The sequence below is a fragment of the Symsagittifera roscoffensis genome, unplaced genomic scaffold, assembly GCF_963678635.1.
Source record: "Symsagittifera roscoffensis unplaced genomic scaffold, txSymRosc1.1 SCAFFOLD_369, whole genome shotgun sequence".
Lineage (NCBI taxonomy): Eukaryota > Metazoa > Xenacoelomorpha > Acoela > Convolutidae > Symsagittifera > Symsagittifera roscoffensis.
Window position 1 is genome coordinate 3,525 of NW_026971477.1, and position 11,334 is coordinate 14,858.

General features: G+C 31.1%; 1 long non-coding RNA gene across 1 annotated transcript; it reads left to right on the top strand.

Annotated features, from left to right (window-relative positions):
* The first annotated feature begins 829 nt into the window (after positions 1–829).
* On the top strand, positions 830–10,140 carry LOC134856461 (uncharacterized). Its single transcript, XR_010164816.1, has 3 exons — positions 830–1,219; positions 7,094–7,159; positions 9,676–10,140. It is a non-coding gene; the product is annotated as an uncharacterized LOC134856461 (long non-coding RNA).
* Positions 10,141–11,334: the final 1,194 nt, after the last annotated feature.

The following is an 11,334-nucleotide window of genomic DNA, read 5'->3' on the forward strand; positions in this document are numbered from 1 at the left end:
CCTGATAACTTTGAACTCTCTTTCTAGTTTGGTTCAAGTAGTTCTTGAAGCAGAAGTTGCTCCTGGGAAAATTGTAGTCTATAATACAATACTTTTATATGTCAGATAACAGCATTCACAGATGCGTATAAGTTTTCATTTCTTTAAAGAGCGGTTGTACATTAGACATTTTGGAGCCAGATTAGTTTTAACTGATTCAACCTTGTTGCCTTAGTGAAATTTAAGAAAAAATAAAACTTTTCAGATACGTTTTGGCAACATTTCAATTTGGTTGAGGCAGTAATTTTATTCCGGTGAAAATCTTTTTGAATTTAATGAAAACGCATCATTCTCCGTGAAACTAGGATTCTGAAATCGTGATACGATACTAATCTTAGTTAGATTGATAGATTGTCAAATTTTTGGGAAAATATTGTTTTTTTTTGGAAATTTTTTTTTGACAAAGATGGTAATCTCAATCACATAACATTTATTTTATCTTGAAGTGTTTAGAGGGTTGTGTTGAAGTAAGAGCGTGTTAAGTAATCTAAGTTTCTCATCAACTTCTATTTAAAAAACTTGACTAGTTACATAGCAACTACCGATTTTTACTCATTTTTTTGGGCTATTTCAGGCAGTTTTTTTTATAATGTAAATCACAGATTTAGAAAAAATGGCGAGGAAAAGTTTTCTGCTGTACTTGAAATGGTTTCTTGTTTCAAAAATTCTCAGATACTTACCATAATGTAGTTTGGAGAGACTTGGTCTGAAAAATGACTGTAGATTTAAAATATAGAAATTGAAGCAAAAAAGCAAAACTTACCATAATGTTGTTTGGAGAGACTTGGTCTGAACAAGCACTGTAGATTCCAAATATAGACGTTGAAGCAAAAAATCAAAACAGTCATAACGTAATTTGCACAGAACAGGTTTGAACAAGAATTCACTTGAAATCAAGGTTTCGATTTGAGCGACTGTTGTGTTGTTATATTGTTTTCGAGTTATCAACAGACGTATTTTTCTAGATATTTAATTGCTTTATTGTAGAATAAAACGCCAGAAAACCGTGCAAGATAAACCGCATAGATGTATAAATGTATTCTTTTGAAAAAAAGTTACCAATAAGTCTATAACCATTTTCTACTGGACGTTGACTCGACTGACTCACTTTATTTGCTTATATTGTTCCGTTTAGGCTGACCTGCAGAAATTATTTCCGAGATGTCTTTTACGAGACCCAGTAAGTAGATATTACCAAGTAAATTTGAGAAGAGCAACCGTATATTTGTGTAAAGTGCATATCAAAAAAGCTAGGTTTTATGAAACTGGAAACTTTTAAAGAGTAACAAAATGTTGTTTGAGCTTGTTCTACTTTGCTGAAAATTTGAAGTAATTGCGGGAGCGGTACTATTTCGGAAAGTTATAAAAAGTCCGCGGTAACGGAAAGTTTTAAAAAATTCAGCATGTCATATATTTTTTGGAATGACTACTAATATAAAATAGTTTTTGGCTTCAAAAAAGACAGTTGAAAGACAGATGTGAAGTGCAACTAATAATTATAGTCGACCCTGATGAGTTTGATACAATGGGAAAATTAATGACAATTTATCATTCTGATTACATTTTTTTTACTGAATTACGCCATTTTTTTTACTGAATGGAATAGGTCTTAAACTTCTTTGAAACTACTTTTTATTAATTTAAACAATGTTTATCCGTTAAGCAAAATCGATTTGAGCATTTTGATTTTTTCTGTTGGAAAAAGTGAAAGTGATTATTATAATGTCGTCCGCCTTGATTGAAATCATGAATCGACAATTTATAACCTAATTTTGTTGAAAACTAGGACAGTAAGAACTAGGACACTTTGTTCTTATGTACTGTCCTATTTTTCATCAAATTTAGGTTTTAAATTGTCGATTCATGAGTTCAATCAAGGCGGACGACGTTGCAATAATCAGTTTCACTTTTTCCAACAGACAAAATCAAAATGCTCAAAATCCGTTTTGCTTAAATACGAACGGATAAACATTGTTTAACATAATAAAAAGCAGTTTCAAAGAAGTTTAAGACCTATTCCATTCAGTAAAAAAATGGCGTCTCACTTTGTTCTTATGTAATCAGAGCCTGGAGTTTATTGCGTGCCTTGATTGTATCTACCTGGAGTTTATTGCGTGCCTTGAAATGAAAATTTGATAAGGCATTTAACGTCTCGTGATTCGTTGATTAAACAAGTTGGTAGGTTGGATGAATTGGGTGGGTGGTTCGTTGGTTTGAGCAACACTTAAAAAAACTTAATTCTTGTTGACACCTTTTTCAAAAACAACCGTATTTTGCAGCTCTAATTAAAAGCAGTTGGAAATTGATCGTTCATAACTCTTCTAAAAAGGTTGAACTTCTATTTTAGTTTTTTTAACATAAATGTCTCTGTTCATATCCAAAGCATTTTGAATTTTTGAATAACTTCGTTTGCTCTCGAAATGAGTTCGAACGCATTTATTGCACACGGATTTTTTTATGAGATTGAAAACTGCAATCCAAACATCTGCAGCAAATGTTTAGACAGCAAAAAATACTGTGAACAAAAAACTGTTTGGTCGGGTCTGTTTTCAGTCTATAATAACTAGTCTCAAATGTCATTTGGCATCCGCTAAATTATTTTTTTTGCTTAGCACCAATTAGCACCAAATTTTATTGTTTAACAAAATTTGAGCGAAATTTTTCCTGATCTTTCTTTAGATATTAAACTTTTACATCCTTTTTGTGTATGATGGTTTTTTTTCGTCATGTGTTCCTTGGTAGGGTAAGAGAAAAATATATGAATTTGCAGATAGACTTGCAAAAACTGTCAAGAACTTTTTACATTCTTCGTAGATGAAGCCAAGAACTGCAAACAAAACCACTCGTTGGTTTAATATAGTAAATTATAATTTGGTTCTGTCAATTGATTACAATAATATGAGAGCATCTTCTATTCTATGAAAACTAGTTCCAAATAATTTGTTTATCCCTGACTTATGTAGATGGATCGCTCTCAAACGATTTTCAAGCACTGAATATTTTTTAAAAACTTTTTTTTAAAACAAAAATGTATGTAATGATAAAAATCAACCATTTATCCACTTTTGTGTGATAGTTTCTTCTTTATTTGTTGCATTTGATAATTAGAAAAATCCTCCCTATAATTGTTATTTTAAAAAACAATCACCCAGAAACGAACAACTATCTCATCAACTATGGGTACCTTGAAACTTGCTTCTCTCAATTGGTTACATCAATAAAGGAGCACCATTTTGATTGATTATAACACGCCTGAAAAAAAATACCGGATTTCTTACGCATTGAAATTGTGGCTTTTTTTAAATGCTAGTCTTTTTTGAAAGTTTACCGAATTTGCGGTAACTGTGTTTCATGTTTTAGCTGTCAAAGCCAATGATTAAACAAAAATTATTTCGTAGCAATCGAATAGGTATCAGAGTAATGTATGTCGGGGCATACCAACGCGAGCGGATGCTGAATGCAATAAAACAGGCTACAGAGTATTCGATCAGCATCCTAATTTAAAAATAATCTAATAAATAATTTAAATCCTAAAATATTTCCCAAGGTATTAAGATAGGCTAGAGGTTTCTTAGATGGTAAGTTTCCGATGGTAAGTTTTTTAGCGCCGTTTTTACCAATACAGCAAATTTTGCAGTTCTATGCAAAAGCATCCGATGTATTAAGATTAGAAAAAAAATTCCCAACGTATTAGGATAGTTTTCAAATATTCGGTTAGTAATTTTTAGGTGGTACGTTTTTTTGTATAAAAATCTCTTGGAAAAAAAATTTTTCAAAAAAAATGCAGAATTCTCGAGTTTTGTTAGTTTTTTTAAACGATCGTTTGTTATGTAAATGTAAAAAATAAATGCTTAATTACGTGCATATTGTAAAAACAAATTACATGATATACTGATTGGAGAGTTCTGATTAACAAAAACAAGGCTCAGACTATCTGAACCTAAGCTAAAACTTTCAAATACTTGGAAGATTAGTTAAAGTAACCATATTTTTCGAGAAATTGAAGTGAAAATTATTCATTTTAGACTCAGTGTCTATAGCTTATAATAATATCAAACTTGAAAGATCTCAAAATTAGTATATCAATTGAAATTTTTGTTTCTATCATTCGATGAAAAAATGATAAAATTAGGATCGATTCTGATTGCTTGATATCAAAACTGTTGAAATTTCCATTAAAAAATTGCTCATTTTTGATTGATGGATTTCAAAACTACAGTTGTTTTCAAAAAGATTCAATTGGATGATAGCAGAATGAACAGAAAAAAAACTTAATTTCAATCAAGTGGGAAACATTACAGCGTAAACTTCTGCAAAGTTTAGGGTACTTGAGCAAACAAAAATGATTGAATTTTGTTTATAAACTGTAGCTTAAGATATTATCAAGCATAAAAGAAATATTAAATCTATAAAAGACTGAATGAACGGACAATTTCTTCCCACCAATCAATGAATTATATGAAGAAATGAGAGTTTAAATGTTTTAATGAAAGTTTATATGAAATGAGTGTACCTAAGAATAGAAAATGATCGATTACTTGATACATTTTTTTGACTAAATAACCTTTTTAGAGTTAAAATTTCAAACCAAAAAGTTTTTTTTTCGGAGAACAATAGTTAGGACAGAAAGCGTGCACCTGCTCTCAAGGTATACTTCTATGAAACTGTTGACAAGAAAAGCCATGAACGCCTGTTGTAGGAAGAACTCAGAGGTCTTTTAGGAAAAACTAATGGTTTTTCTTGTCTTCTTGCAAAAATTTAATTTAATTCAACAAAATCAAATTTAAAGTTTTTCGATTTCTTTTGATGATGTCGTAGTTGACATGAAAGGGTTAAAATGGGACGCGTTTTTTTTCTGGTTGGCTCAATTTTGCTTCAGTCTGAAAATTAGGTTGGACCTGAAGACTTCTTGCTTAATTAAACTTGTTTAAGGTTTACAAATTGTTCAATTGATGCTTTATAACCATGTTTACTATTTAGAGTTAAAATAGAAAGCGTTTTTTTGTAAAACTAAAACTTAAAAAAGTTTATGTCTGCGTTTCATTGCGCTTTTTTAGTTATAATTCATTTACGAAACTCTCAAAAAAATTGAACAGTAAAAAAATTCAGAAGATTTTAAGTTAATAATAAATCGTCGAATCTCCTTCTACAACAAAGATTAGGTAGATGTATTCAATTTCCACTGCTTCAATTAGCTCCAGTTTCTTCTCAAACTTAAAGTTTTTTGTCTACATTAATGGATAAAAAATGATTTTAAGGTTGTTGTGACGAAAGTCACCTAAAACTTGTTTTCGCTGAAAAATTACAGTAGCTATCGAGCTAGGAAAAGCTTATATGCTGAGTTTGAACTTGCACAATTCACAAGTGAAAATTTTGACAATTGTCGTAATATGTTTACCTTTGCCGGCAAATTGTTTGTTCAATTGATACAATTTTAAAATGAATTCCTAAATTTGACTAATTTTTCATCTAAGGTTGGATCTATGGCCAGAAAGTGAATCAATCAGGCAGCAGGGGACAACGATTTTTCTAAAAGGCTCATAATAAATTCTGTTTTAGAAGCAAAAGAGAGATAATGGTTGAATTTCAATCACATTCTAATATACTTTTTTAAACAATCAATAGATATTTTTAGCGCTAAAACTTTTACTTCAAATCAATGATCTCAACATTAGTATAATGAACGTGAAATACTTCCCAGAAACTGTAACTTTTGTATGATTTTGGATATATAAATGACCAAAAACCGAGTGGGAATTGAAGCTTGACATTTGCTCAAGAAGTTTCAGTGAATTTTTTTAATGATTCTTAATGAAGTTTACCATTAGCTGGACAAAAACATGTTAAAGTTTTTTTAAGATAGTGTTAACTAGAAAACTTTGGCTAGACACTGAGTCTAAAATGAACAAATTTTACTTCATTTTCTCAAAAAAAAACATGGTTTTTTTTCATGATTCTTCCATGTGTTTGAAAGTTCCAAGTACTTGAGGGGTTCAGCTAATCCGAGATTTTTTTGGCAAATAGGATATAGCAATTAGGCAAATAGGATTTCATAACTTTTATAAAATTGTTACTTATTAGCTGTAATAAGATTGATAGTGAAAAGCTTTTGCAAAAGTTACGTGCATGCCTATTTTCGTTCTTATGTCCAACTTTACATTAATAGCGAAAAGTTTTGAATCGTTGAATCCTTTTACCCAAACAGAGACACGCAAACCTTATGTCCACAGCAATCGGTTTCTATCTAGTTTAGTCTAAGTTAGCAGAACAGACTTTGCGATTGATAATTTTTGTTACAATTGAAAGTTTTTGGATTTATGAAAAAAAATCTAAAACTCATTGAATGTATTGGCTCGATATGAATAACTCCACTTTTGTTTTAGCATTTGAATTTGCAGAGCATTTCTTTTAACTTTAGAGTTATAGATTTCTTTTTTTTGAACTTTAGAAGAAGAAGAATTTCGAACATAATTTTTTAAAACAAAGTAAACTCACTGTAGCAATTTTGCTTTATAATTGGTTTGATTTAATTATTCAGAGTGCTAAGTGTAATTTAGCAAGAACGTTTTTTTCAGTGATCGTAGGCTTTTTTTGACAGTTAACGACAATACCGAAATATAGTACATTTAACTTCGATTTAAATCGTAGTTTTTTTGCACAGAGATGGAAGAAAAACTGTGTAAAGCTTCAGCCCATTCACGAAAGTATCTTTGTTGCCTTTGACTATTTTTTGTATTACATCATAAAATTAACTGAACTAACATATTTGGCGTGAAATTCAGCTGAACTTAAAACAGTTGGAGACTTCATTTCGGGACCAAACTGTGCATTTTGTGCATTGTACGAGAATTCCGCAACAAGGACGCTCCCTTCGTTCTTCTACTGTTCCTTACGTTTCTTTGATCGTTCCGAAAAAATTTTAACATGTTTAAAGACTTGTTCCTGGAATCCAGGAACAACAATGACACAAAATTCAGTGTACAGTTTGGCCTCGTAGTGTATTGATACTTATGATTAGGTTCAATTTCTAAGTTCAATCACGATTGTATTTCAGCAGATACCCCAAAAGACTCTTACTTGCCTGACAATTTCATTCCGAGTGCCAGTTGTATCCAATACAGTGAGTATTGATTTTTTCAAAATTTTCTGTATCCCTTATTTAAATGACATAACTTAGATTAAAATGAAGGTCAAAAACACAATTGACTTATTAATTTTTTTGTTAACACTAAACTAGTTTTAATACCTACTTTTAGGAAGTTTTTGTTATAAAAAAAAGATTGGATTTTTATTTGACTGCGAGAAAACCTCGGGGATCCTGCCTTTTGTTCCCTACTCACTTAAGCATTGGTTTATTGATGTAGCAAAAGTCTTATAAAGTTACGTTTAAACACCAAATCAGTTTGTAATAGTCGGATTATTCCGCTCGCCAGTTTTTTAACAAACGAGTATTGTGAATTGAGAAACTCCTCATACCGATTGGCATGTTATACAGAGGAAGGTGCAAAAAGGAACAAGAAATAAACATACTCCAATCGAGATACTCAAATCGTAGATTAAGAAAACTTTGCAATGTTTTTATTGCGTTATTGTTTAGTTATTGCACTAATAATATGGTTTGACTCTTTATCCTATCGAAAAAAAATTTTTTGGGCGCTTCCGCAATCGCGTTGATGTGAATTTGGAAAAGTAAGAAAAATCCTGATCATTTGTAATGCTCGTTACAGCTGTGATCTGTGAATTTAAAGCCGCAATCTTACGTAATCAAGTAGTTTAAAACTGAATGAGTCTATATGTTTTTCTAGCCATGGAAGAATTTGGTTTATAAGGAAACTACTTGGTTTGTCTGATTTTGACGCTTTTGTCCTTCAAAAGTTTGAGTTCCAATCATTCATTGTTTTTCGTAACCTTCAAACTGAATGTGTGGTATACCCAATTGCTGAAATGTTATAACTGTAATTGAAAATAGTGATCATTCAATTTTATGTGTTGTTTCTTTCTTTTTTGATCGACAAAAATGGGTCTTTTAGCAATCGAAATTACAAATGCACTATTTTTCCGAACCTTGCCAAGTTTTTTGCATGCAATTTTATATTCAATTTGAAATAAATTTGTGCATATGCCGAAAAGTCTCAATTTATGCATAATTTGAAAATTCTTGTTTCAGTATCCTTGAAAATGAGAAAAAAACTAATATCTTATTTCCTGTGTTTTTAACGGAAAGTCTCCAATTGCGCATATACTGGAAAGTCTCGAATGGAGTTTTTAAAAGAAAGTTTTGTTTCAGTCCCATCGAAACCAAATAAGACTTAATATAAGGATAATTTCAAAACATGTTTCATTTAAGAAAATCTCTCAATTTACAAAAGTTTGGGTTTTTGAGGTAAATGTTTTGCAGTAGGAAGCAAATTTTGATGTTTTTTCCAGTAAGTGGGATTGATTTTTGCCATTGAATGATGTTTGCCATTTTTTAACTATAAACTACAAAAAAATTCGAAGCAACTAAAAAAAGTAACTCAACAAATTAACTAAAACCAAACGTTCCAATTTATTCTGCTCTTTTTTAATTATTTGTAGCCTAAAATGGTGAGGCAAAGCATAATTTGAATTTCTTATCAATTTTTCAGGAAGAAATTTTTTTAATATTCAAACCAAAATATCGCCCATAAAATGGGTCAAATCGATTGTTTGAAAATTTAGAAGAAAACCCAGCTCAATTGTAATTTTTCGTTCATCAGTTGGCTTGGTTTTCTCAATAAACTCTCAACCAAATGATTTGACAAATTTTTTAGGTTTAAGTTTGGTTTGAAGTTTTTCAAAATAATTTTCATATGAAAAAGCTTGTAAATTTTCAAGCAAATTTTGTTCTCACTATTTTTAGTCCACAAATAACCAAATCGGGGAGAAACAAGTGAAATTGAATAAACATCGAAAGCATGCATGAACAAAAAACAGTCCAATTTCAAAAAACTATATCTTAAGAATTCTGCGATTTTTTCAAAATCAGTAAAAATAAGTAAATTAATAATCAAATAATTGTGGAATGAGAGATAGTTAAGAAAATTTTTGTCCGTTAAAAACACTTGAAAACACGATATTTTTGTCCTGTTTACAACACAATGTTTTTTGGTATTTTCTTTAACATAAATTAGAGAAAAAAGCACTCACAATATATAAATTTGGATCTTTTTTCAAAACTCTCAGGCATCAACGCTCAAAGTATTTGTGAAACAACTTCTGAAGTCTCGATATAAAGCCATTAAAAAACATGCTTGGGTTTAATGCGTATTTTTACCCTTTTTTTAGTAGTGACAAAAATGTTGTGCAATTTCACACTCTTCTTTATGAGCCTGAAAAGCGTTTTTGATGAGTCTGTGGCCAATTAATTTGAGTTCTTAAAAAAATTTCGAAAACATGGCAATGAGTTTGAATGTTTGTCCTCTAAGGTTATGACTAGTTGGGATTTTCAAAATTAAGTTATCAGTTGTAGCTCTTGAAGCTTAATTATGATGCATTTTCAATCTGCAAAAAGTTATTAGATTAAAATTGGTCAAAATATTTACCGATATCAATACATTGTGCTATTAATACAAGAATTTGCTTTGTCTACATTAACAAAACTTGATTGTTGTGTAGACCTGAGCTGTCAAAGGAAGGGTTGCCAAGGAATCACAGAGGAGGATCTGCAGCCTAATCAAGAAAAGTTTGTAAAATTAGTGTATCAAATGAGCGAGCAATTGAAAATGTTTGAAGATTGCATCAAAAAGATAAAGATTGACCACGATATACAGGAAACTTTCAAAAACTTGAATAAAGTTTGGCGAGAAATTTTGGAAATTTTGGAACCCAAAACGCGAAAATTTGGAGAGCAACTGCGCGCTGGAAGAATAACTGCAGACGAAATTTACGAATACCTCACGACTTTTAACTATGAACCCAGTGCCGTTGATCTGAGAAACGATATATCGGACACAAGAGGATTTGTTCGTATCAAATCCAAAAATTCCACTCCAGTGATGAATACTGCCGATAAAGAGTCGCTTGCGAAAACATGGGAACTAGCTATACGATTCAAAGTCAAGTTAATTTATCTTGACCAAAACAGACCCAATCAAGGTAAAATACGGATTGTTTTACTTAGTTCGTTTATCTTGGATATTTTTGTCCTGTTTACAACACAATGTTTTTTGGTATTTTCTTTAACATAAATTAGAGAAAAAAGCACTCACAATATATAAATTTGGATCTTTTTTCAAAACTCTCAGACATCAACGCTCAAAGTATTTGTGAAACAACTTCTGAAGTCTCGATATAAAGCCATTAAAAAACATGCTTGGGTTTAATGCGTATTTTTACCCTTTTTTTAGTAGTGACAAAAATGTTGTGCAATTTCACACTCTTCTTTATGAGCCTGAAAAGCGTTTTTGATGAGTCTGTGGCCAATTAATTTGAGTTCTTAAAAAAATTTCGAAAACATGGCAATGAGTTTGAATGTTTGTCCTCTAAGGTTATGACTAGTTGGGATTTTCAAAATTAAGTTATCAGTTGTAGCTCTTGAAGCTTAATTATGATGCATTTTCAATCTGCAAAAAGTTATTAGATTAAAATTGGTCAAAATATTTACCGATATCAATACATTGTGCTATTAATACAAGAATTTGCTTTGTCTACATTAACAAAACTTGATTGTTGTGTAGACCTGAGCTGTCAAAGGAAGGGTTGCCAAGGAATCACAGAGGAGGATCTGCAGCCTAATCAAGAAAAGTTTGTAAAATTAGTGTATCAAATGAGCGAGCAATTGAAAATGTTTGAAGATTGCATCAAAAAGATAAAGATTGACCACGATATACAGGAAACTTTCAAAAACTTGAATAAAGTTTGGCGAGAAATTTTGGAAATTTTGGAACCCAAAACGCGAAAGTTTGGAGAGCAACTGCGCGCTGGAAGAATAACTGCAGACGAAATTTACGAATACCTCACGACTTTTAACTATGAACCCAGTGCCGTTGATCTGAGAAACGATATATCGGACACAAGAGGATTTGTTCGTATCAAATCCAAAAATTCCACTCCAGTGATGAATACTGCCGATAAAGAGTCGCTTGCGAAAACATGGGAACTAGCTATACGATTCAAAGTCAAGTTAGTTTATCTTGACCAAAACAGACCCAATCAAGGTAAAATACGGATTGTTTTACTTAGTTCGTTTATCTTGGCGCTGCCTTTGGGCAGTAACAAACAATAATTCGCAGGTAGAATTGGTTTTAGCTTTCTCAAAACAATTTTCAAGCGAGA